Raw genomic sequence first — 27,776 nt, 5'->3', positions numbered from 1 at the left:
CGAGGTACTAGGGTCCTGTGCCTGCTAAACAGGCCCTGAATATGGGCTCCCCCACCACGAGTGATAGTTGGTATATAAGGTATGAGTTTTTTTGAGCTGATATGCTGTGTATATTTCTTTAGCCATGACATTCTGCAGTAGCTTGAAACATCTTTACTTTGGCTTCATTTATCCCAAGGATATTGTTTTACAGGTCCTATGGTTTATTCAGGCTGCATTTTGCAAACATAATCTGGCCTGTGATGTTCTTTTTTAGAAAGAAGATGCTTTTTATTTTATTTTTAAATGTGCTTCAATGAACAACTAATATTTACATGCTAATTGGGAGCTCTGGACTCCTAAATTGACCTCTTGGGGTTGGGGTTAGCACTGCTAGCATCTGAGCAACGCACAGACTGACCTTGGGCTAAGTTTCCTGGGATGTCTACCCCTGGGAACTTTAACTTGTTCTGGAAATGACTCCTTAGCCCTTCCCAGATTCACAGACAACACCAACTTCTATTCCAAGGTCACTGTTGATGTATTTCTCCCTTGACATCGTGTTAGAAACTACCTGAATACACCAGGCCAGAAAACCAAAAAAAAACCCTGCTTTTACATGTTTGCTCATGCTGATGATCAATAATTCATCAGCGTTGATTAGCATCGCCTGGCTGCTATGTTCCCTGTTAATGGAAACAGCAAGAACGTGCATGGTTTATCACACATAGCGTTTCTAGGCTTTATTTGTTAGCACTAAATATTCTGCTGTATATATTTATTCGTTATATTTGAACGGTTTTAGAGCCTTCTACCAGACAGACCCCATCAATCCTGTTACGTCTTGATGCCCTGATAAAACCTGAGAGACAAAAGAGGGTGGAATGTCTTTTTTTCTTTGATGGTAATATGTGAAGCTAAAGCTATGGTGCTGATGCATTTTAAACAAGGTATAAGTAGATCCATGATTTCCATTTATGCTGTTTTTGCCATTTTTTTCCCAACTCAAGAAAATGATTTAGGTTGTCAGTTGCTGTTTTTAATCTATCGACATGTCATGAAGATCAACAGAGATAAGATGGCCTTTTATATTGCTAATTAAGCTGAAATAGATTCTCATGACATCAAATGGTTAATATGGCCTTTACATTGGCAAACAACACCTTGTATAAGGTTTATGTATTTACTGTTGTCGGCTTGGGTTTGAACCACCCTGATTCCTGTGGGAAATTGTTTCCCCGTGATTCCTGAAAATCATGTATCTGTTCATCGAGGTCTCAGGATGCTTCGGGTTACACACCCAGATAACAACTACAAATATACACGTGTGATCTCTTTGGTCCGGACATTTGAGGAATTTCACGATCGTAGCAATCAGTCACTGCTGAATTGCATTTTATTGCCCTAATCTCACGCATTGGTTGTGTGTTGAGGCTCGCTGCTGTACCTAAATGCAATACTGCAGTTATTAATGAGCTCCATTATGGGGGGGTAATGTGAAACAAGAGATAAGCAGATCAAAAAAAATTGAGGAAGAGGACTAAATTACATTTTAGCAACATATGAATGTAAAGACATCATTTGTTTTATATTGCTCCTTTGTCTCCTCAACCACCTTCTTTTATTACATCCCGCCCCCTTTCTCTCTCTCTCTCTCTCTCTCTCTCTCTCTCTCTCTCTCTCTCTCTCTCTTTCTCTCTCTCTCTATCCATGTCACCCTCAGGCGGTGTTTCACATTACAACGAACATCAGTCACAGGGGCCCAGGATAAATGCACCTCATACCTCTTTGAAGACACTACCGTTTATTAGTGCATATATACACACAGGGCATGCGGAGATCAGTCATGCATGATGACAGATCCCAATAGCTGCAACTTGTCTACGCACATGCAGAAAATTCAGAAGACTGCAATGATGCGCGCTCACACACACACACACACACACACACAAACACGCACACATATCATGGTGGCGTGTAGAAATAAACCCCCACAAAAGCACACACAGAACTACAGAGCCCAATCAGGAGCCGAGTAATGTTGACAGCGACCCTGCTATTTTTAAAGGGCACACTTCACAAGATATCATCTCCCCATCGTTTGTCCCCAGGGATAATTTTCTATTTACACAACACACACACACACACACACACGTACACAAAATGGTAGACACCCTCCTCTAAGCGGGCATGATATAGTCAGAGTAAAGTAGTCGCCTACATGAACACATTAGAGGTTAATGTCCTAGCATATATATCAGTGGAGCCGTGTCACAACGATGGTCAGACCAAAACGGAAATGACTTCTTTTTTTTTTAATCAAAGTCATTGGAGAGTTTGTTTCTTTGTTTGAAATGCCTCCCTTTATAACAGCCCAATGGACATAGAGTGTTTAAAGGTGTTAGCCCTCGTATTCTCCCTTTTCCTTTGCACCACACTTAAATCTTTCAAAGAAATGCTTATATCAGACAAAGACAAATTGACTAAAAACAAGAAGCAAATCTCAAATATGATTAAATTAAGAGAAATAAGATATTCGAACTAACATCAGCCAATGTAAAAAAAAAACAACAACATAAGGTAACATGGAAGAAATAGGTGTTATGGTTTAAAGTGTCCAACAATGGAAGCCATTTATTGTGTCAGCGGAAGCTGAGGGGGAAACGCACAAATTAAAAGAGAGCGAGACTCTGTATTCTGGCATTTCAAAGATTTGGCTGCATGGAGGTCTGTATGATTGGTGCAAGGATTTTTAACAGCTTCACACAGACTGGGTTCATTCATAACTCTAGGCTTTTAATGATATATGTTAGTGCTTTATCTCTTAACTCCCAAGACAGGACACTCGTCATCATCTGTTGTATCGCGTTGCACCTTGGGCAAATTATGACACGCTGCAGCCATTGAAATGCGAAACAACAGATTGAAACGAGGATCGTACACGTATTTTTGCTTGTTCGTACCTTACGTCCAAATGGTTCCTTTATGATCCGTCCAGTTTTGGTGGAGCAGAAATTTTGCTGCATGTATTGATGAGGTCTGGTATCTTGCTGTGCCTTCACTGAACAATGCTGTGGCAGACAGTGGCTGTTTGTCTTGCTAATGCTAACTGCCATCACTCTAGCTGCCGACGGTGCAAAGTTGCGACAAATGTTGGGGCGTGCTCCGGTGGCGCAGGGTTAGAGAGCACAACCCATGTATGGAGGCTTTAGTCCTTGACGCGGCTGAAGTTTGATTCCGGCCTGAGGTCCTTTACCACATGTCCTTCCCCCTTCTCTAAACCCCCTTTCCTGTCAGCCTACTTTGTAAAAATGAGCCATTAGTGCTGCAAAAAAATAAGTTGTTTCAAATGTTGATGGAAAGTGACATCAAAGATACATCAAATCGGCCTTGGTCTTCCTACTCGAGTCACTGTTAAAAATATCAGATAAGAGTCAGACTTAGGACCACATATGGAAGGCCACGATCCCACTACAGGCAAATGTGGCCCAAATCCACTGAGCTATATAATACACTGGAGTGCTGATTTTGCCAAAAAACTGAAGTCACTGGCCGCCATCTTGCTACTCCCTACTCTCACAGAATCTCATTGGAATTGGTTGTAACAACAAAGCAGTTTTCTGGCTGTGTGAAAACGTTTCATAGGTAATTCTACAATCAGTGGATGTACTAACACTATCAACTACTAGGAAATTAGGTGCTGAAATATTTTACATGTTATTCATATTAATATATATATATATATATATATATATATATATATATATATATATATATATATATATATATATATATATATATATGTAAAAATATGTTTTTGTATATTGCTATTTATACATTTATAAATGTTATATATATATATATATATATATATATATATATATATATATATATATATATATATATATATATATATTTGAATAAATAAAATGCAAAATATTTCAGCACATGACTTTCTCGGTACTTGATAGTTTTAGAACATAACATAAAACTATATGGCATTTGACATTTTAAAAGTTTTAAGCCCCCCTGAACATGAGAAAATCCTCGTTATTCGATGCTGTAGCGCACATATTCCCTAGTTACTGGAGGAAAATAGGGAGTACCAATATGGCGGCTGGTGGCTTCACAGCGACTTGTTCTAACAGCGGACTATTAGCACTCCAGTGTATAATAAAGCTCAGTGCCCAAATCCAATTTTTTTGGTGGAAGTACAATGCTTGCGTACGCACAAAATGAGGCCTGACACTTGTGTGTGTCACTTTCCATGCAAAAGTTGGGAACTATAAAAAAAAACTATCACTTGAGGGGAAAATATGCGGTCCTCTTGGCAAATCTGACCCATGCGTGGGTCATTTTGGAGACAGGGAAAATTGGCGACTTCACACTCACATTCACACGCCGACGGTGGTGAGCCATATTGTAGCCACAGCTGCCGTGAGGATTAGAGCAGACTGACAGAAATGAGGCTGCCATACAGTCAGCGCTACCGGGCCCTCTGGTCACCAACAGCAGTGGTGATAAAGTGGGAGAAGCCATTGTGCCAAAGGCCACAATGACCGAGATGGGGGTTAGAACTGGCAGGTATGAAGCTCTCTGCACCACTATTAGCCCTCACAAAACTTACAGGAAAAATAAAAAACAAGCAACCATAAACTGGTTCTCCCTTGGCTCCCACTTTGAGCAGAGCCAGAGGAAAGAACCTCCTTTCAGAAAAACTGGAGCTGGGCTCGTGGACACCAACAACTAATCCTAACATTATGACTGCCTTGTTTGGTTTTCCTAATTGAAGACAAAAACATGATTAACAAAAAGTTTCATAATCCATAAAATCTTCTTCCCTGCTGTTTATTTTTATACCACCTGTCAGAGAACTAAGTTGGTACAGAGCTTCACTGCAGCTGATATTTTCTGCTGAATCCATTCCATTGAATTTTTAAATATTGCTGGATTTTTTAATATCATCAGTCCCAGTTTTGGTGTAAATACTGTGTTGAGCTGCTTCTCACAGCACTGTTGGCACTGATCAGGGATCAGCTGCTTGGGCTTGGGAACCTTCACAACAACCAGTTGTTGTTTAAAACTGTGTTAGAAGGAAAAGCTGATTAGAGCATCTGTTTGTAGGGACACTGAGAAAAAAACTCTGGAAAAATACAGAGAAACTGATAGAGAATCCAATACACGGTGAGATGTTACAGGGGTGCAGGGACATGAGTCTGAGCTGGAATAGGGAATTCTTAATTTTTCCTGAAATACTGGTGAAATCGCTCCTCGGATATCTTCCAGTCTTGTGCTTCTCATCCTGTGAGCTGAATGTTTTGTGGATTCCTATTATTGGAATCTTTTTCACCACTGTATCTAGTAAAAGATGTTATTCAGGTCAGAAAATGTGGCATCCACTATGTATGCGAGTAATAACAGCCACTCAGAACACAAAAGCTAAACTAGGTATACTGCCTTAACCACCTGATGGATCATCTAATTGCACACATCATAGTGGATATTTCACTTCATCTCCTCAAGTGTCTATGTAGAATTTATTTAAACCATAATCCCTCCCTGTGACCCAAATTCACCACAACCACTAAGAATGAGGTAATCCCAAGGATATACTGCGTTTCAGTATAAATGGCAGGTGCCCCATGTGCAACAACACGCTGAAAAGCCACTTTGACTCGTCTTTGCATTTACATAATTATTCTCTAACTGCCCATGTGTTGTGGTTTGTTGATAAACGACTGTCATGCTGACTGATTATGAATTGGAACAAAAAAATTACCAGAAAATGAATTTAGTGATCAGTTTGTGTAGTAATACACAAAGAAATGTGCTTCTCAGCACGAACAAGGTGAGATTGCAATACTCTAAAGTAAAGTTCTGTGAAGCCCTGTTCTTTTTAGTAAAATTAGCAGTTGGGACATAGAGCAAAGTAAATACAAAATAAATTGGTGAATTACATCCTTAATTGAACTGATTTAAAGTGATTCTGTTTGCAACCCAAGTTTCACAACAAGTTCTTTGAAAAGCATGCCACCTTGAACATCGAAGGTTAAATTAAATCATGTAATGTATTTGTAATATTTTAATGAGACATGTTTGCAGCTATGTTTGATTTTTTTTCCTCTCTCTTTAGGAGGTAGCAACTGTAAATGTCTTGGTCACTTTTTGTAATTGACACATTGTACTAAAATATGCTTTTGACATAGTTTGGCTCTCCCATCATAATGGAAATTACATTTCCTCTACTGCTGCGCCTTTGTCTCATATATATTTCTTACACTTCTGTGCTGCTGTTCATACATTTGGTTCAGTCCAAGATACTACACCTGATGATGCAAGCACTGACTAAAAGACAGTAAGAAAGGCTCAGTCAGCCTTGTGGTTGTTTTTTTCTAAAGCACGATAGGCCTGAGATTCCTTAAAACAAGAGTGGTAATGTTAATTTGTAAAATGAGAAAATGGATCTTTCCAGATCAAGATTGAGGATGCTAATATCTTCAAATTTAGGATTATAGAGAAAAAAAAACATATGGAAAAAACACATGTTGTGTGACAAAAAATAACAACGACCTGTTGTGGAAAATGTAATTGATGTATATATTTTCTCAGATGAAGACTACTCCCACTTGCTATGTTAACTTAGAATGTAATAAAAGTGTAGTGTGGCCTTTTCCTCTCACTCTGTTTCCTGACTGCGTTGGGACAGAGACATTCAAACACTCTAGGCCTTAGAATAAAATTGCAAAGACAAAGACGCATCTTTCTCTTAATTAAATGAGCAGTGTGCTTTCCTTCTTGATAAAGATTAATATCCACCACAGACCTCAATAAATATGAAATTCAAATTCAAAATACTTTATTAATCCCAAAGGGAAATTAAACGTTGGTGTAACTCATGTCATGTGGTCATGCACAGTGGTCTCCAAAGGTTCTAGAAGGGTCCCCAGAAAAGAGCCTGCCTTCTTTGTAACCTTCCACATCCTCCGCTCCTTTACGGGTCCGTTCTGTTCCAGAAAGCCTCCGTGAGTCCGTGAAAAGCAAAGCGTCCACGGTTACTCCGTCTAGCTCAACCTCTGAAGTTTCTTGAAGCCTGAGGAGAGCATGTGCGATCATCTTCATTACAGGCAGGATGCACATTTATTTGAAGAGTATTACCATCCTTTAAATTAAGTGTTGAAATTACAAATCTGTTTCCTTATTTGGTGCAAAAAGAGTGGTTTGCATCTGATGCTTTAAATGAAAAAGTTAATTGTGAATATCGAAATCGCATTTCATTTGTAGTTTACAATCTCTACACTATTTAACTTTTATTTTGGGGTCATTGTTCATGTTGCAAGGCTCAGTTCTGTTGCAGGTTTCATTTTTGAATGATGATCTTACCTTTCCCCTAAACGCTCTCTGACACATGGTAGAATTGATGGTGGATCAAGAGACGGTGAGCTGGCCAGGTCCTACCGCAACAGAGAGAACCTCAAACAATGACACTTCCAGTTGTTTCCCTCAAAGCTGTTGTGAGCTTCTGTTTCTGGAATGCTTTGTTTGTCTTTTGTCCACATTCTCTCAGAAGAATGTCCTTCTGGCCTAAAGAGCAAACGTTTCCTCCTTGCACAGCTCCCATGGAAGTTAAAATTGTTCAGTCCCTTTCTAAATATACCGACACGTACTATATTACCATTGGCAAGTCTGCTGTAGTCTCCATGCTGGCTTTTGTACGCATTTGGAGACTTCTTTTAGCATCCTATGGCCTGCTTTCAGGGTGAACTTGCTTAGTTGGTGAAACTCGGGCTTTTTGTCAGTTGTTCTGAATGTCCTCCAGCAGGCTGTTTTCCAGAGTGGAAGGCTGATTTCAGAGTATTTTGACACCTCTTTAAATCCCAGTCTCATAAGAGACTGGTAAAGGGATACAGTCTTTTTTCTGAAGAAAGCTCTTTGGATCTTACCTCGTTGTGGACTCTTATACTAACACCAATCTAAATGTCTGCGATAAAAAAAAAAAGAGGAACTAAAACTCCAAAATGCTGAGCAGCAATGTTCTGATCATGTGTACCTGATTTGATACGGATGTTTGTGATTAGGAATAAATGTTCGGGTGTACTACTTTTTTCACTATCAGAACCGCGTCTTTTAGAAGGTACATTTTACAAATAAGTTCTACATTTCTCCAGTTTTCTTCAGTATTTAAAATTATTGTCAAAACGTGTAACAAAAAAAAAAACAAAAAAAAAACCAGGCTTTCATAAAGTGTAATCTTTGTACACAATTGTTTAGCAAGGATAATCGATTTCTGCTTCCATTCTCATATTTGCAGAATGTTTTTCCACATTTATTTGCTATGTTTGTGCTGTCTAAGAAGAGCTGTTGTATGGTTTCCAAGCTTGATAACAAGACAAGAGAAGAAATCCAGTTAGAAATAAACACACTTTATTTTAAAATGTCAAAAGGTATAGATTTGAACAAAAGGCAAACACTGAAAATAACTGAAAAAATATAATTAACCAAACAAATAAATAACAGCAAAGAGACAAAAAAATGTAACATAGGTTTAAGAAAAATAAGGTATTTGTTTCCATAACAGGCTGCCTGAACCACTATGTAGCATCACCAGCAAAATCGCCTTTACCAATATCCTCAAATACCTTTTAAACTTCACCGTAAAGCAGAAATGTTGTTTTTACTTTGCAGCATGTTACCATGCAGACAGAGAAGGAATAAAACCAACATGAAGTACGGATGAAAGGCAATCATTACTGGAGCCCATTTTCATGGTAAGTGCTTTGTTGCATCCATGAGCGCTTGTCAAACTAAAAAGCCAGTATCTCCACATGAAATAATCGCAAGTACCTTTAAAAGCTTAGCCTCGTCAAAAGCACACTTGTGTTGGAAACATTAAAAAAGGGTGACACTTGAAAACCTTGGATGAGTGTGTTTCTACAAAAAGTAAAGGGAATTTATTTATAATCACTTTTAAAGTCCTTGAACAAACTGCTGTAGAGCCAGAAGGATAAAAAAAGCACGTCAGCGAGTAACAGCACAAAGCAAATAAATGGATACTAGAGAGAGAGAGAGAGAGAAAAAAAATGTCAAGACTTAGTTTGAGGAACAAAATACATCATTCATGTAATCGGAACATTTTTTTTTAAACTGGAACAAACACAAGAAAGTCAATACATGGGCTAAGAAAATCAGCCCAAAAGTCACACACACTTACTTAAATTAGCTGGCAAGTCTCTTACCTTCTGAAGCTGCAGCTTTATCAGAGTCCTAACCCTCCGTGACCCAGATTTGTTGTACCGTTTCCAGTCGCTGCGTGTTTCATGTGATTTCACTGATTCTTTCGAAATCTTTGTAGCTGAAGCACTGTAGGTGTTATTGATGAAAGTGGGGCCTCTAGGCAGAGAGACACGATTTTAAAAGATCTGTCATGTTAAACATCTTTCTGTCTCTCCCTCGCTCTCCTTGCGCTCGGTCCTTCAGTCCTTGATGTTTGCCTCCCGTGGTCTTCTCCTCACCAGCGGGGGGAAATATCGCCCGTTTCCTTACATGTCATGAGTGGAAAGCAGAGGCAGTTTTTAGTGCCAGAGAGTTTCTTTTTCTTTTATTTATTTTTTTTTTAGGAAAGTAGGGCAAGAGCACCAGGGTTTTTTTTCAAAAAAGCAGCAATCTGAAAGACACACGCACAGGGGGTACAGGGAAAAAGACGTGTAAACAAGAAGGTTTCCATCATACATGTGACGTTTTGTTTGCTTGTTGAAGAGACAACTAGCACTCTTATACATGTTGGCTGAATCACACAAAAAAAACAGCCAACATGGGGACACGTCTTTTTTTCTTTTTTTTTTTTTTTTCTCTGTTTGTGTGTTTCTACAAATACAGCTTATTGTGGTTTTGACTTAATTTAAACCAAATTCATTCACTTTACTCACAAGTCCTTTAGACAGTTTTAAAAGACTAGCAGTCCTTGAAACATAACACACAATACCACACATCACAAAAGCTATCTCTATTACGTTACGTCACTTCACAACCACACATTTAGCCTCCATGAGTCAAAACTTTGTAGAACCACCTTTCGCTGCACTTACACCTACACGTCTTCTGGAGTATGTGTCCCCCAGCCTTGAACATCTAGACCAGAGGTGTCAAACATACGGCGAACAATTTAGTCCGGCCCTGTGGCTAAATGCATTATCATTATTAAAATTTTTATTTTATTTTATTTATTTTTTTTTTCCCAGTGTCCTGTCTGGCAATGTGGCAATAAGAATTTTTGTCTTAATGCCAAAAAGAGCTCATCAGATTTGACTTTCAAAAGTGGAGCAGTACTGCTTTTGCCATAGTGCTCCGCTTGATTTATGAATGTGAATACTTTTATCATGATTCATGCGGGGAATATCTCAAATGATATGGACACTACAATGGGAAAGTAGGAGAGGAAAGGAAGAGCAAGAAGACAAAAAGAAAAGGTGAAAGAAAGAGGAGATAAAAGGAAGAGAATGATAAACCAATTATTGAAAAAACATGTACTTCGTTTAATTGAAAATATGCAGTTCCTATATTGTCCACGAGGGGCGCTGTGTTTTAATTAACAGATTAAGCTTCAGGTGTGAAAAATGTTTTAATCATTTCTTAATTTTTATCTGTTTGATGTATTTTGTCATGTAGGACAGTGTTTAAGTTCCAAAAAATGTCAATAAATGTTTTTCAACATTGTATAATCACTGTGATCAGTTCTTATGCATAATGCACAAGTAAATGTTTAACTGAGTAAAAGTATTGTTGAAATTGCACATACTTTTCTTAAAAACGCTGAGGTTATTCATGATATATTGTGTAAAAGTAAAATTAATTTAATATAAAAATCAACAAGTCCACATTTCTTAGTTCTATTTAATCTTGCAATGAGTTAACTCGTGTGGCCCTCTTGAGATCAGATTAAGCTGTATGCGGCCCCCCAACCAAAATGAGTTTGACACCCCTGATCTAGACGCTGACATTTTTGCCCATTTGTTTTTGAAATATGGCTCAAGCCCAGTCAGATTGAGGGGGGGTTCTGTGAAGTGTCAAGTCCCACATTCTCAATGGGGTTCAAGTCTGAACTTTGACTTGGCTGTTCTGCAACAGGAAGATGCTTTGAAAAAACACTTCAATTGCTTTCTTCAAGCATTGTCCTTTATTTATCTCCATTCAGCTTCCCGTCAACTCTGACCAGCTTTCCTGTCCGTGTTTGGTTTGGTTTTCTGCCCCTTATGGCATTTTGCATGTTGACCAAGACCTTTATTTTGCCCATCTTCTTCCAGCTGTTTGCTATTCCCCTTAAACAACGTTGTGGCTAATCACAAACATGACTTTGAAATGATTTACTTTTAACAGCTTTCTTCTTGTCACTGAGCCCCTTCTTGTTTGCTGTGGTGATGAACAGGTCGCCAGACGAGGTTAGACAGGAATCTCCATGGATCATGATGTTTGCAGATGACATTGTGATCTATGATGAGATCAGGGAACAGGTGGAAGACAATCTGGAGAGATGGAGATTTGCCGTGGAAAGGAGAAGACTGAAGGTTAGATGTAGCCAGACAATGTGTGGGAAGGAGAGGGACTCAAGTAGAGCCGTGAGGTGAACCAGAGATAAAGAAGGCAATGGATTTTAAGTATTTGGGGGTCTTCAGTTCAGAGCAATGCCGAATGTGGAAAAGAGGTGAAGAAACGTGATCAAGCAGAAGAGTCAGAAGTTACTCCATGAAATGTTCAAAGCTTATGGTAATGTTATGTAAGCTAACCCTCCTCTAACCCCTTCATAACTTTTATAACTATTGTTGACCTGTCTTCAGTGTTCCTTGATTTTCATGGTGCTGTTCATTCTCTAAGGCTATGTTCACACTGCAGCCTGAAGTGACCCAATTCCGATATTTTTGCCCATATGCGACCTGTATCTGATCTTTTTATGACAGTCTGAACAACACAGATCGGATTTTTTCAAATGCGACCCAGGCCACTTGGATATGTGGTCCTGAATCCGATATGTATCTGATCTTTTCAAATGCGACCTGTGTCTGTACAGCCGGGTCGCATTGATCCGACCTGTACGTCACCGATACTCGATTAATGTCACTATTTTGTGTCCTGCTATGCAGAAGCAGGAAGAAAGATGACACCCATAGCGGACTACAATGAGAAGAGCAGTCAATGGAGGGAAAGCTCCGATTAGAAAATAAATTAATGACCACTAAATGCACGCCAGCATTATAATCCATGTTTACTTCCGCAAACACTGAGGACACTTGCTACGTGTGACGTCATCGCGTCCTCGAGTGCGCATGCGGGACACTTAGGTTGAACGCGTTTAGTTCACACAGGAGATCACATACAAGTCGCATATAAGATAAGATAAGATAAGATAAGATAGTCTTTATTGATCTCACAATGGAGAAATTCACTCGTCACATCGGCTCATACAAGAAGGTGCAGAGTAGGGAAGGTGCATTCAATTATATACAGTGAATCTTCATATATACAATGGATCAGAAAGAATACCAAAAAAATACAAAAAAAAGGAAATAGGAATGGGCATATGATGTCTCACATATATTTGGAAATGTGAACGGACACGCAAAAAAATCTGATTTCACAAAAAAATCGGAATTGAGCATCAAGACCTGCAGTGTGAACGTAGCCTAACAAACCTTCGAGGTCTTCACAGAACAGCTCGTATCTTGAGTCTCAGCAACACTCAGATTGCACTGCTTTTTTGTCATTTTAGTGGTGTAAATTGTATGGGGGGGGGGGGGGCAAAACAAATGTAGACCTATATTTCTAATATGTCTTCAAAACCAGGTATTTTTTTCGTTGCTCTTCATACTTGTCCATCACTTTGTGTTAGTTTGTCACACAGATCCCTATGAAATATGTGGAAGTTTGTGGCTGTAATGTAACAAACTGCAAATAGATCGAGGCTTGCATTACATGACAGATAGAACCTTTTACGTAATTTCAAAATAAAGGAATTTCAGTAAGAGCTTATTTCTGTTTTGTTTATTTCTGTCTTGTAAACAGATGTCATTCTTCACGCGGTCACTTTCAGGTTCAGACAATGTTGGTTAGAAGGAGAAGGAGGAGGTGGTGGTGGTGGTGGTGCCTGTGGTGGGTGGGGGGGGAGATAACTTTCCCTGAAGTTATAACTATTAATCAGAAACAGACAGACAGATGGAGGGTGTGGTTCATGAGGCAGCTAAACATTAAAAAGAAGAAGTTAAAATAGTCTATAGAGAAGAAGTAAAAAAGTGTTTACAAATGCAGAGCATCACAATTTTCTTGCAGTCCCCCTTATTCATTATCCTGGCGTCTGTAAATGTATCCGCTTTTCTAATCACCAAGAGGTCTAGTGCTGACATACAGCTTTCATGTCACGAAGCAAACTACCAAGAATCTTGGGAGCAGCTTATATCCTGAATAAATGCTGAGGCTCGTTTAAGCTGAGGTTGTTTGCGTTGGCATTTCCCCAAGATCCAGCTTCACACTGTGTTAATGTCAATCTTAGGAAAAGTGTTAATTCTCACGCACAAAACAAAACAATTGCTTACACTCTACTTGCCTGATTTGAAGAAATGTCATGTGAAACATTTTGTTAATGTCAAATGTAGTTATTTTTAAAGCTGATAATAGACCGGCTTTTGTATATGAGCCTGGAGGACATTGTTTCCAAGTGAAAAATTGTTGTTTTTTTACCCAACTTACTAACAATGAGATTGTGCTGGAACCAGCTTTAAGAATATTTTGGTTTGAAATCATCACTTTGTTTTAGTTTTTTATGGAAATACTATACACATTCCATTTGTGTGGATTGTTCTTACACGATTTACAGTTTTAATACCAACACACTGTCTAAAAAGGAGTATTTGCCCTATCTTAGGTGAGATTTTATGGAGAAGTAATTTGTTATCAATATCTTACTGACAGTAGAAAGGGACCATATTGATACTCAATTTATCCAAAAGGCCATATATTAAGAATGCCTCCACTCCTTCTACAGGGGTCTGGCTGATGCTTCCCATCCTCTTTTTACCTTCACAGCATCCTTGTCACCTCAGGGCACTAGACCCCACTAACAGCCTCAGCTGCTCATTCTACCAATAACTCCACTTCATTTTCCTGTTCCGACATTATCTGAAGGGATTGAGAAAAAAAAAAAACGCCTCATGTTTCAGGCCCCTAGGGTTGCCTGAGAGGGTTAAAGATGACATGCCTCGTGTTCCTGTTCCCTAATTTAACAGCAACAAGGGGATGGAAGTAGGCTCTGCTCCATCTCAAGTTCCTGATCCTGTGTTTTCAGCAGAGGGGATCAAGGTGAGCTGGCCTCCATCTCCTGTTCTTCATTCCAACTTTTCCAAGGGGATCGAAAACAACCCGTCCCCAGATATTGAAGCTGAGTTCTTCTAGGGGGTTTGGGAGCCACATAATGGGGGTTGGGGGTGCCTCATGGGTATACCAGCGGGTGTACAGGAGGTCCTGCCAGCCTGCTCTCGTTGACATCCACCAACTCAAACAACAATACAAGTAATACAAGCTGTTGGAGTTAATACAGACAGGTTCTTGTTTCATCAATGTAGCCTGTTACTTTGATGCCAAATGAAATCTTGATTTAATAATGTGAAACGCAATTACAATTGGGTTACCATCTTGAGACAGAGCCAAACGCACCAGAGCATTGAGGCAATAAGCTTCTCAATGCGATATGCCTGAAATGCGAACCCAGGACACATGTAAAAAAAAAAAAAAAAAGAAAATATGTAAAATGCAGCAAATGATTGTATTCACCTATTTACTGTGATTTTTTTCTTCTTTCTCTTTCTCATTCAAACTCTTCAAACTGATTAGAGTGTGGCACCAGGTGTTTTTGATATTGGACCTTTTCAAAAATATTAAATAATCAGATACTCTAAATTTGGGGTTTTCATTAGTTGTCAGTTGTAATCATCATAATGAAAAGAAATAAACACTTGAAATATATCAGTCTGTGTGTAATAAATGAATATGATATACAAGTTTCACTTTTTGAATGGAATTACTGAAAAACATCAATGTTTTCATAATTTTCTAATTTTATGACAAGCACCGGTATTCTTTAATGCCTCAGTATCACATAAATACATTTACACTTTAAAACTATGGAGCTGTACTTGATTTATATCAGATATGTAATTCCAGGCGGAAATTGCTCCTAAAACCATCTGGGCTTAACAGGTTAAATGGTTATAGCCAGGAGAATTACCATTTTTAGAATGCAGAAAGCATTTAAAGACTTAAAGGTCCTGGTTAGGTAGACCAATAATAGGTTTCTGTTGTCTTTTTTTTTTTTTTTTTTTTTTTACCTTAAGCACTTTTCTATTTTAGTGTTTAAACAAGTTTATGAATCAATGGATAAGGTTTTCTGACACTTCTACAATATGGTCTTTACTTATTTTAGTTGCAAATCTCTTTTATAAATCCAAACCATCTGTTTTAAGTTCAGGTAGTAAGATAAGATATACATTATTGAGCTCACAGTGGAGAAATTCACGTGTCACATCGGCTCAATAATCAAAAAAGGTGCCAAAAGGAGGAAAAGGTGCATGAGGTATATACAGTGCGTCCACATATATAGAGTGGATCGAGAAAAAAAAAGAAATAAAGCACAGATTTAAGATGACTTAAGTCTCTGGTTACATGTTGTCATAAATCAAGAGGAACGTTTGTTTTCCCACAATCCCTAAATTGCCCATAGATGTTAATGTTTGTGTGCATGGGTTTCTGTCCAGTAGGTTCTACGTCAGGGGTGTGAAACTCATTTTGGTTTAGGGGCCGCATTCAGCTTAATCTGATCTCAAGAGGGCCACACGAGTAAACTCATTGCAAGATTAAATAGAACTAATAAAAGTGGACTTTTTGTTGATTTTTATATTTAAATGAATTTCACTTTTACACAATATATTATGAATAACCTCAGCGTTTTTAAGAAAAGTATGTGCAATTTCAACAATACTTTTACTCAGTTAAACATTTACTTGTGCATTATGCATAAGAACTGATCACAGTGATTGTACAAAGTTGAAAAACATTTATTCACATTTTTTGGAACTTAAAAACACTGTCCTGCATGACAAAATACATCAAACAGATAAAAATTAAGAAATTATTTAAAATCAATTTTCCACATCTGAAGCTCAGTGCTACCATCTGCTGATTAAAACACAGCGCCACTCGTGGACAATATAGGAACTGCAGATTTTCAATTAAACTAAGTACATTACATGTTTTTTTCAATAATTATTTTATCATTCTCTTCCTTTTATCTCCTCTTTCTTTCACCTTTTCTTTTGATCTTATTGTTCTTCCTTTCCTCTCCTACTTTCCCATTGTAGTGTCCATATCATTTGAGATATTCCCCGCATGAATCATAATAAAACTATTCACATTCATAAATCAAGCAGAGCACTATGGCAAAAGCAGTACTGCTCCACTTGTGAAAGTCAAATCTGATGAGCTGTTTTTGGCATTAAGACAAGTTATTTCTTATTGCCACATTGCCAGACAGGACACTAGATAAAAAAAATAAAAAATTATTTTTTTTTTTTTTTGGAATAATGATAATACATTTAGCCAGCGGGCCGGACTAAATTGTTCGGCGGGCCGGAACCGGCCCGCGGGCCGTATGTTTGACACCCCTGTTCTACGTAGACCTGTGATGGGTTGGCGACCTTTCCATGGTTCCATTTCCAAATGACCGTTGCAGGTAGGCTTCAGCCCGCTGCAACGCTGTAATGATAAGCAGGTATAGAAATGAATGGATGGGGTGATGAATATCCAATCTACAGTTCTGTGACTCATTGACTTGTCAATACAAATTCTAGCCAATTTAAATATCTCTTTAGTTATAAGAAGGCATAAGAACAGCACTGGAACTATTTTTAGTCTTTCCCGTACTGAGTAGTATTTTTTTTGTTTGTTTTAGGAGCCGGGGAGATGTCACACCTCTGTGTGAGAGAGCAGCTGTTGTAAAACAGAGTTTGACTACTTAATACCAAAGACAAAAGAGTCGCAGAGTTCAAATTTTAAACTGACTTCAGCATCTCCTATGGGCGTTTAGCACGGTCAGTTCGGCTAACATTACAAAATTAGCAGTCTCTGTGAGTCTTCCTTGTAGCATGTTAATCCTTTTATTAACAAACCTGAAATAAAAAAAAAAAACTGCCAACATCTCCAGATTCTGTGTCCATGACACATACTAAGATTAAAAGGATAAAACAGAAAAACATTGCAGGGTTCAGTTTAACCTCCTACCATCTGCTTAAAGTCTTGATCTCTCACAGCCTGAACAAACTGCAAACATGTTTCGGAAAACTGTTTCTCTTTATGACCTTCTTACACACATGCCATTTCCATGATTTAGTTTAACTTCATTTATTTATACTAAAAGTTTAAGTGGTTTTCTTATTTGATCAGGATGTCCTGGCACGTCCCACTGGGCGGAGACCCCAGAGAAGACTCTGAACTCACTAGAAGGACTATATATCCCGTGTGGCCTGTGAACACCTTGGGATCCCCCAAAATGAGCTGGAGGATGTCGCTGGGAGGAGGGATGTCTGGGTTTCTTTCCTTGACCTGTTGCTCCCATGACCTGATCTCAGATAAGCGGAAGATGGATGGATGGATGGATGGTAAATCTTGAATCTTCTTTCCTCAGAAACAGCATCCACACCACATTCTGTTGTGGTCAGCCCAGGTGGTATTATTTGTATGATGTTTCACAGATTGAGAAACAATCTGATTTTGAGTTTCTGACACAATGGTCCCCAGCCCAGCTACTTTCTGGTAAATCTATCAACAATGATCTGGCACGGACCTGACAATGAGCTGAAGAGAAGCAGCATTTTTCGGTCAATTGTCTTCAATACGCCACATTGTGAAATAATGACTCCTTGAGAATCACCTTGCAGGATTCTTATTGGTATCTATTTGGATTCAACAAAGCAACAGACTGTGTCCTAATGCCAGCCTGCTGTTAACAGTGCTGGAAGTTCCAATTGTGTGCAACTCGGTTGTGCTTACTAATAGTGCATTTACAGGTTTCTGAGGTTTAATGATCAGCGCCGATCAAAGTCAAATGACTCCAGTCACCAACCAATTGAATTATGTGTTCCAACTTGGATGTCACAAAGACGCCCGCGCTAATCCTCATTTCGTTCTCAGTCAAGTGATCTTTGAAGATAAAGCAGTGAAACAACTCTACCCCTTTGGAAGCGTTTGCTTTGGCTGTAAAAACAATATGTGGACATTTGGAGCTGACTATGAATTGGACCCAGCTCAATCAGAAAGGAGTGAGGACAATTGCGTATACAGATTCAAAGCAATCGCTGATGGATGTTATGAGACAAAAACTACTCCCAGATGTTGTGAAAGTATTGCTAGAATCAGAGACGTCGGAGCTGAAACTACAAACAATACGTGCAAACATGTAAAAGACAGCGAAGGGAGGAAGGGGGGGAGGGAGGGAATGACTGGACTGCTGTTGCTACGGGAGAGGTTTCATATAAAAACACTCATTTCAATTCGCCAAATTACTGAGAAACCAAACCCTCCCGAAGACAGGAAAAGGGGAGTAGGGGTGAGGCGGAGAGTCTTTGTCTCGGTATGTGTGTCTAAAGTCCTACTCTTCTCATCTCATTTACAGGCTTAGACAAGATCTCCTCGTCAGATACTCTCACACACACTCTTATCCTAAAGTCAGCCCCCTGGAATATTTACAAGCCTCGTGTGGGGAAATCTCTGAGGATTATCCCCAATAACCTGTTTAACTTAATCCTTATCTCACACACATGAATAATAAATCCCCCCCGCATCTCCACTCTCTGTTTTTTTTCTGAGCCGGACTGAGGAGTAGCGCCTCTCTCACCTTACTCTCCATCACACTCCCTCTCCTCTCCCTCCTCTCACACACACACATACTCCCTCATTCCATCTGCTTCTCGAGCATGAGCTGGCTGCCTTCTCTGCCTCGCCGTGCGTCTTTGAGCAGTTCTGACATATGCACTTGCCCTCTGCCTCCCCGACGCTTTCTTTTTCGCCGTCTTTCCTCCAGCACCGTAGCTCAGCGGAGAGCCGGACTCTCTCTCGGTTTTGTCCCACTCCTCCCAGGACAGGAAAAGGACCAGTAGCAGGGAGCAAGCGGCGAAGACCGCGGCCACAAAAACAGGAAAAAGGAAGTGGGCAGTGACCTGCGCCAAAAAAGGGGACTGAGGTCGGACAGCTGTGGCTCAACAGTTGTGGATGCTGGATGAGAAAAACCACATCAGAGGCAGCTGGAGGAGAAGAAAAGAGCAAGGGAGACGGAAAACCTGTTGGATTCACACCTGAGGAAACAGAACTAAAATCCTGAGGAGGAAAAGGAGGCAATAAGGACATAGACTCCACACTTGGAGTGACTGGGACTACTTGTTTTACTTCTCAGGGTAAAACAAAAAAAAAGACTTTTAAAGGGTAAACCAATGATCTTTATAAATCAAATTCTTAAATATATTGGATTCTGACTCTTGGAGTGTCTTTACTCGTCTTTGGAACTACATCTTTGGGATACACTCTCGTTCAAGAGGCATCACAAGACTGGCCAAAATTCCCAAAAATAGGCTTATTCAAAAGCTTCGGAGGAAAGAGTTTATTCAGGAAAAATCAGTTATCCCTGTAATTGATCAAACAAGAGTAGCAGGACTCAGGAACTGTTGAATTGCCTGGAGTTCAGGCTGAATTTCAGTTTCAGCAAACAAGGACACGGTCTCTTAGGGGATTTAACCGTCACCGAGACAAGGGTTGAATCAGGTAAGTTAACCTTTTCTTTCTCAGTTTGAAAGGTCAAAAAGGAGTTTTCCGTGTGCATAATGAAGTTTGCGTGAGCAGTGGTCAGACAGTACCGCCAGAGCATCCCTGTTCAGCAAACGAGACTGTGAATATACGTTTGTTTCCCTCTGACTGAAGCGCCGTGTACCGCAGCGGTGCCAGAAAAATGTAACCCAGATCCCTTGAAAATCCTCCAGGGCACTTTCTCATTCACTCCGGGGCGAAAAGCTGATGAATAGTAGTAAAATCGTCTCAAAGAAGGGACCAAAATAACTGGAGCTGACAGTGATAACCCCTTCTCGGACAGGTTGTCAGCACCTGTCACTCCTCACATATGTTATGGCAATGGTCTCGGACAGCTCGGTGTGGAATTGAATGCAGTAATTGTGCCGTCCCCAGGGGTGGACTGTCATTCCCGGAGACAGACGGCCGAGGCCATTAAAATGATACGGGCTGATTTGTAGACACAGCAGGAAGAAATTTAACTAAATCCACCAGGAGGTCCTCGGCTGTTCATTTTTTTTTTTTGAAGAGTTCTGCGTCGGGAAGAAACTGATTCATCGCAGCTGTCAAGCTCAAGTTGGCTCACCTATGAAGTATTGATGACGCACATCTAATATTTAACAAGTGGCGAAGATCTTGTCTTTTGAGCGGTGTCACTTTGTCAGCTGAAGACCTCCCTGAAACACATACGCGACAGAGACCTAGTTCATCAGCTCCATGTTTTCTGGCAGGGTGGAAGGAAAACAGCACCTCAAAGATTTCAGCACAGGTTTCAGAGGCTATTTAGATATTTTTTGCTGAAAACTGCGTGTGTCGTTTTGTCTTCGGCCGTGAAAATAGTGACTCCTCAGTGGCGGATTTTCTCCGGAGGGCCCCCCCCCCCCTTCCCACGGGTGAGAGAAGTGATTTGATTTAGTTGTAACATGGAAAGCCGTTGATGCAACTAAACCCAGTGGTCTAATTCCTGAAGAGCGAACTATCAGGGAAAATCCGCCGGGTGCCATCTGGGAGACATCACCCTCGCACACTCGCTACACGCTCGCAAACGTGTAGGCTCGCACACAAAGCCAAGATTCATGATTAGAGTCGTTCGTTCACTCAGATATATGTCAGTGAGGTTGACAAGCTGTCCAGCTGTGGTGCTGTTAGTTCAGCTCAAGTCACTGATTACTACTGAAAGACCCAGTTAAGGTTTATTCTCAGTGACTGACCTGCATTCCCCCTTCTTTTTTTTTTCATAGCATGCTACACTCAGGCCTGTAATGCAATATTTTTATTGTTCTGCAAATGGGCCTTTGCTTCCATTAATATGGGAATGACTCTGTGGCTATTAGTAAAAAAAAAAAAATGTCAAGAGATAGAATAATTTGAAGTGTTATGTGTTCTGATTATCGGAATCTAGGCTTTGAAGGGCCTTAAATAGATCTGAACGGTCACGTTTTAACATTTATTTACTTTTAGGATCCGTTTGCATCCCCTTTTCTTACAATGCCTTGATTTAAGCTGTAAATTACAACTGCATAATAGGTTGATGAGGGAAGCAAATGAGCAAAAACAGCCCAATTAGCAACAGTTTCGTTGTGTTGGCAGACATCCTTTATCGCGGAGTTAAAGTTTAATTAGCCTGATGCGAGTTGGTCCGTGCTCGTGTGGAGCTGTGACTTGCTGGCAGACAGACTGTTAGAAGCCGCTCTGTCATTAAACCTGTTCTAATCTCAGCAAAAAAAAAAAAAAAACACATGTGGCAAACATCAAAGACTTTAATAAACACAAAACGGGGGGAAAAAAAGAAGTCTGAAGTATTTAACAGAATGTTTTATAATTGGCCAAGTTAGCATTCAGATGAATTTAAAGAAAAATCACAAACACTGACTGAAAGGATTTTTTATATGAAGCCTCAACATTGCTCTAATTTGTAAGGTCTTAGAAGCTCTTTTTTCCTATGATCTCACATCTCTACATCCCAGTGCCTATTGAATACCAACACACAAACACACACATACATCTTTTTTTAATGAGGGACTGGTTAATTGATTAGCTAAACTCAACAGCAGAGGGAAAAGCTGGCCGAGAGCATCAACGCTGGGATCCAAAATCAGGGTTAGTCCACCAAATATTGGATTTTTAAACACTTTCTAAGCTCAAACATTGGTGCTGTGTTGTTTAAAAATTAAAATGATGAAAATGTTTCCTCTGCGTTAGTGGAGGTCTGAGAAAACTGATTTTGTTTGATATGGATCATTTTCTCCAAATGACTGCTCAACATTTTGGGGTAAGGATTCATGTTTGGGTTGTGTAAGCTAAGTGAATCATCGATTATATTTTATTTCACAAGTTTTGCCATAATATTTAAAGGTTGTAAGATTTCTAATGACAGGACCGTGGGATTTCTAAAGTGGTGTTCTTTGGAGAAGGTCGAATGTGAGGCAAAACTGTATTTAACAGAAAAGCTGTGTAGCAGATCCAGTTCAAATTATTTCCTAATTATTTTGTTACAATGAATGTTTAGAAGTTTACGGACTGTATCGGCACAGTGAAAATAGACTTTTAGAGCAATCCTGCATCTGTCCAGGACAGATGTAGATTAGATTCACCTGTTGCAAAGAGGCACAAGCAAAGCACGGAGCTGCAGCAGACAGACTACTGGATGTGTTCATCACAACATTATCTGGGTGAAATTATGGATTTGTTTAATAAAGAAGGTTGCATTACATTTATGTAGTTATACAGCAGCTAAGGCATCTCTAATATCGTTATTAGGCAACCAATGATTTAATCTGCCAACTATTTTCTGAAGGATGTTTAAAAGGAGGTAGAAATCCATGTTCTTCACTCTTTACTTCTAAGTGATGTTGTGTTGTTCTGGTAACACTAACAACGTTACAATCAGATTATTTAGTGAACAAATATTTAAGAAGATAGAGAAGAGGAAAGGTGAGGAGCTTTTATACTTTCCAATCATTTAAAACAGAGATGCAGCATTCCCTTTTTGTCTCGTGGCACTTATTTTGATTAAAGAGGCACAAATAAAGGACGTTAAATAACACAATAACGCCGCAGAGACTCACATTCTGTTCACAACTCTATACAACTCTATATGAATTACAAGTTAAACTCATGAAACTTTTGGCCTTTTGGGTCAACAAGAGGATGGAAACTCAATATAATAATAAGCCTGATATGGAGTAAAAAAATATTTATGAGTTTATAAAAGATTATTAATTAAGTTTTGACCTGCCCTGGCCTGTCTTTGGCATATTCACAAGAGGAAAAACACTCCATTCAGCTGCTAAATTCATATAAGGCTCATTAGTTCTCAGCTTTTTCAGGTAAAGAACACAACATTGAATTCAGCTTCTGATTCATCGCTTCTACTTCACCTATTAAATAAGTGAAGCGACTCTTTCAGAAGCTGCAAATCTTGCTTTAACATCCGCTTGTAACAACAACATAAAAAAAAAACAAGACCAGACTGCTGATGTTATTTGGCTCACTGTGAATTAAGGAACGTTTCTTTACTTTCTTCCATTGGATCAGCTGATTGTGCTGCATATGCAGCTAGGTTGACTTTTTGTTTTTTAGGGCATTTGATTGACAGCAGTGAGAGGTCAATCAGAATGTGAAACAATATGATGCATGGAGCGGGGTGGTTGTTTCTATTTTCAGAATCTGGATTTTTTTTCGACAGAGCTTGAGGAAAGGCTGCCAGTCAGGCCTGGTTTGAGTAAATGCTACTTTTTGACACCAGCATACCTTAACATGAGCTAGGTAAGGTGCGTTCTAAATGTAGCCAAAAGTTGGATTTTCCAAGTTCTACGCCGACAAAACAAAACACAAATGTCCCCTGAATGTTGGGATTTCAACATGGAACGTCCGCGGTTGAACTGAGTCCAGGATCCAATGTAGCCCCCAGACATATAAAGCACTGTAAAGGTTTCAGGTGTTAACTCTTTATAAGGTGTTGTTTAGTACTTGTGAGTCCCATTAAATCAGTAGCTACTCCAGAACCGTACAACCTCTGGTGAACATCCTCCTCCAGAGTTTAAGTCCATAAAATATGTAGAAATGTGTTGTTGGCGCCTTATATCGCTAATAGCAGTATTAGTCTCACTTTCAGTTAGAACGAGCTCAACTCAGGTTTAAGGTCATTCTCAGATTCCCCGCTCTGACTTCTAAGAGAAAAGGAAAGAAGCATCTCTCGGACCAGAAACACTGTACATGTTTCATTTTCAGTACGTTTCAAACAGGAACTCTAAAGGGGTAGAAGTCCATTTCGACTTTGGCCCTTTCTGGGCTAGTTCTTAGCTTTGGCCTCTAGGACCAATTAATCTGGATTTCTGTTAAACGGAGACACCAAGGCACTCTCCTACTGCAGATAAGATATTAGCTGCATGTAACCTCTTAATACAACATGAAAAAAAACAATCAATTTATTATCTTCAGCTGCCTCTTTGAGCAGCTGATCGATTGCTCTGTGAGCAAAAGGCTTTATTGTGTTCCTGTAAGAAGGCTTTTGGCGTTCAAAGATGGACGAGGTTTCTAGTTCTTCTCACACGCTGAAATTAGACAAATAGGAGAAAGAAAAAAAAATGGACAACGTTACAACATCATCTGAAACAAAACATGCTGCCGTTTCTGAGCTTTAGAACCAGGTCTGCATCAGGTGTGGGCAAATTCAAACGTTTCATCTTTTCAAAAACAGCAAGACAAAGAAGCCCCTTAATTAACCCCCAGTAGGTGTTGGGATGAACAAAGGCTGGCTCGTTCCTACACACGCTCCTTCACTGAGAGACAAAATCAAACCCTATTCCCATCGTTAAAACAGAAACGACAGCACGAGTTAAACGTTAAAACTTCAGATGCCCTTCAGCAACCGGCAGGATTATAAAGTCGTGTTCGTTTCCGTGCTTTAGCCCGTGGAACGCTGAAAAATGGGTCAGACCTGTCTGTCAGTCACACAGCCTCGCTGAGAATGACAACTGTATCTCCGGTGTCTGCCTCTTCCTACACCTCCATCGCATCTGGGCGCTCTCTTAGCCTGCAGACAATGTACAGATGCAATTACAGATATTTCAGCATGCCGTTTATTCTGCATAGCTCTAAGAGATGCCTTTGATAAATAACGCTTTAAATAACTCTAAACAAATCCTCCAGTGAGATTTGTGTGCCTGAAGTTTGCGGTTCAGAAAATGTAAAGGAATGCCTAAAATGAGCTAAAAATTGACGCTGTTTTCTTTCTATAATTGCTGAACTTTTCGCAGAATACACCTTGTTGTGAGCTGTAAAAGTTTTAAAGTGGACCGACTTTTCCGAGTCTGTCAAAGTGAAAGTGCTGGTGTGTTTATCCTTTGCACTGACCTGCTAAATCTGCTTTCAAGGTGCGGCTGGGAGTGTGAACAGGGTGCTAAGGGAGAGAGGTGAGGAGGTAAGGGCGAGAAAAGGGACTGACAAAGGACAGAAATAGATGAAGTGAACAACAAGAGTCCCTTTGAGCGATTCAACAAGTCTAAAGTAGGAAATTACTGGAGAACTGAATGGAATGCCCAAGCTGGGATGAAAACACATAAAAAAAAACACCAAGAGATCAAAGTGGTGGGAAAGGAGGGAGAGTCTACATCGGACAAAATGTGACGAAAACTGATGAGAAGTGAGAGACTGTGAACCTGAAGTTAGCAGGAGCACTGAAAACCAGGAAGGGCGTGTCAACTCACTAATGACGACAAATTAACAGACCAGTGGCTTTTCCCAGAAGGTATAGTGTTTACACTTCAAAGTGCTGATAAAAGACGAGGAGTGGGCACTGGATCTTGAAAGAGAAGGAAATGCTGTTTCAAAAAATGCCCAAGCAGGGAAAAGGCCTCCATCCTCCCAGAAGTAACGGGAAGTAAATGGGCTGGACAGACTCAGACCTGGGATGTTGATGTGTGTGACTACAACGGAGTTCACAAACAGGAGTCAACCGTGATTTTAACGTATTTTCCAGTAAAGGGCTACTGCTAGGCCAGTGGGAGGGGATAACAGCAAAGCTGACTAATGCCGGATGAGTCAGTTTTAACACAATGAACTCTAATCGATTGTGAGTTTTTAATAAATCATATGCGAAACACTCATATCACTTATATCAAAGCCTCCCTCAGTTATCTGGAAATGTAAAAAAAAAAAAAAAATAGAGCTTTTTTAGAGTTGTGATTCATCTAACCTTGTTTTCTGTAGAAAATAGTGTAAGGGTGTCCAACTGTGGAAAAACCCACATGTTCGGAACAGGGTGTGATTACTATGTTTGTTCAGAACATGATTAAAGGAAGGAGACACAGTTAAGGAAAGACCTTATCTAGAAACATGTCTGGTCTGAAAAAACAGCCCTATCTTTGTGGGCAGCGAACCTGTCAAGATTACACTTAGGTCGGTCTCTTTGAACTAACCAAATGGATTTTGACTTTTTTTTAGGTTATTATGACATGACTACGTTAGTGTTTTACCCCAGGTACCTTTTGAATTCAGCAACATTTGAATTGAATTTAAATAAGCTATTCAAAACAATCTCACTGCAATTTAGGCAAGGCTTTTTTGATATTGCAAATACTGAAGACTAATATCCCTTGAATAAGAGTCTTTTTCTTTGGCTGACAGAAATATCACTGAATCTCATTCCAGGTTCTGTTCCAATCAAATGGAGAAGAAAGCAGTTTGTGACATTTACACAGTCTTGAAGGTTTATGTGAAAACACGTTCTGCCATAGCCTTATTTTAGATGCATTGAGATAAAAACAGTAATAGTGTTACTCCAACCTAACGTGTAAGTTTAATTTTACTCAAGGATGTCTGTTTATACTACAGGTTCCATAGAATGGTCATGAAAACTATTTAATGACAACTGTACCTTTGAGTTGTTACCAGAAGTTAGCAACTCGAGTCAAATTTAAGTTACAAAAATAAAAGAATGTAAAGTCTAACTAGATATGAAACTTGACTTGGACTCCTGGATTAAGACTCAAGTCTTACTTGGCATGTATGAAGAATGAAATGAAGCCAATATGTGAGCTATTGACTGCATCTGCTGCACATATTTTTCTGAGAAAGGATGGCTGTTAATGGCTCCCAACAAACTGTTCATGTTAGCTGTAGCTTCATAACAATAACCTCACGAAAGTCTCTAAATGAATGCTGTGTTTAATCGTGTTGTCATTTATACTTTAAAAGAGAAAATCTTTCCTATTTAGAACTGAGAACAAAGGTTTTAAATGTGGATTTCGGAAAAGGTTTCCTAATATTGTTCTCAAAATCAGAGTGAGGAGATTAAATCAATACAGTTATCTAAAGCAGCCTTTAGTGTTTGTTTTTTGTGTGCTTCATTTAATTTTAAAATATCAAAACAGAATTGTTTATCAAATATTATAAGTTGAAAGATAATTATTACATGCTCATATAATTATTATGCTTTGAAGAAATAGAACAGGTTTGGAATCCTAACCCATAGCTATTTGGAGTTAGTGTACTAGATATGATTTGATGAGAAAATGTTTATTTCAGTCAGACTTGAGACTTAACTTGGCCTTACCCCTAAAAGTTTTGAGAGTGAACCTGTGTGGGCATACATCCAGCTCCAGAGACCACCTTATATATGATCTTGGATTCATGAGAACGAAGTAAGATTTAAGCAACATTATTGGAAATGATAAGATTTAATTTTTACAACTCAAAAAGGTCTCAAAAATCTGAAACTTTGTTTTAGAATATCAGTATTCAGTGCAGAATATTCTGGCGAGGTTTTACGTGTCCACCTTTTGCAGTTTTTGTGTTCCTTGAAAGCTAGGATCTGCAATTTTTCTGCAAGTTTCCACAAGCCCCTTTTTGAACAACTGTGCATGTGCAAGACCATCTTACCTCGTTCTTCCACTGCTCAGGGAGATCACGTTTAAAAAAATCTCAGA

At 39.3% G+C, this 27,776-nt stretch overlaps 1 protein-coding gene across 1 annotated transcript in view; it reads left to right on the top strand.

Moving 5' to 3' along the window:
- Positions 1–18,914: 18,914 nt before the first annotated feature.
- Positions 18,915–27,776, top strand: part of cdh5 (cadherin 5) — a 40,750-nt gene continuing 31,888 nt past the window's right edge. The window contains exon 1 of the mRNA XM_036125904.1: positions 18,915–19,824. The gene's annotated coding sequence lies outside the window, so the exon portion shown is untranslated. The remainder of the gene's footprint in view (positions 19,825–27,776) is intronic.

Source organism: Fundulus heteroclitus, chromosome 22 (genome assembly GCF_011125445.2).
Source record: "Fundulus heteroclitus isolate FHET01 chromosome 22, MU-UCD_Fhet_4.1, whole genome shotgun sequence".
NCBI lineage: Eukaryota > Metazoa > Chordata > Actinopteri > Cyprinodontiformes > Fundulidae > Fundulus > Fundulus heteroclitus.
Note: the sequence above shows the minus strand (reverse complement) of the source record. Positions and strands in the feature narration are given on the sequence as shown.